Source organism: Theobroma umbraticum, unplaced genomic scaffold (assembly GCF_002168275.2).
Source record: "Theobroma umbraticum cultivar Fairchild unplaced genomic scaffold, ASM216827v3 scaffold_56.0, whole genome shotgun sequence".
Classification (NCBI taxonomy): Eukaryota; Viridiplantae; Streptophyta; class Magnoliopsida; order Malvales; family Malvaceae; genus Theobroma; species Theobroma umbraticum.
The window spans coordinates 4,976,913-4,977,137 of NW_018397256.1; positions in this window are offsets into that span (position 1 = coordinate 4,976,913).

Sequence of the window (225 nt, forward strand, 5' to 3'; positions counted from 1 at the left end):
TATTACCTAATCTTATTAGGAAATATTTTAGACAATTTAATCTTTAAATTTAATGTCAAATTGAAATTATCTTCTTGTAAGAATTCAAATGAAAATAGAATTAGTCCATAAATATTTAGACTCCCACCACTACTAGGAATCTAATTCTTAAATTAATTTTGTCTTAAATTATTTAAATTTTGACACGGAATCACATTCCATAGTTTATTAAATAAATTATCAATC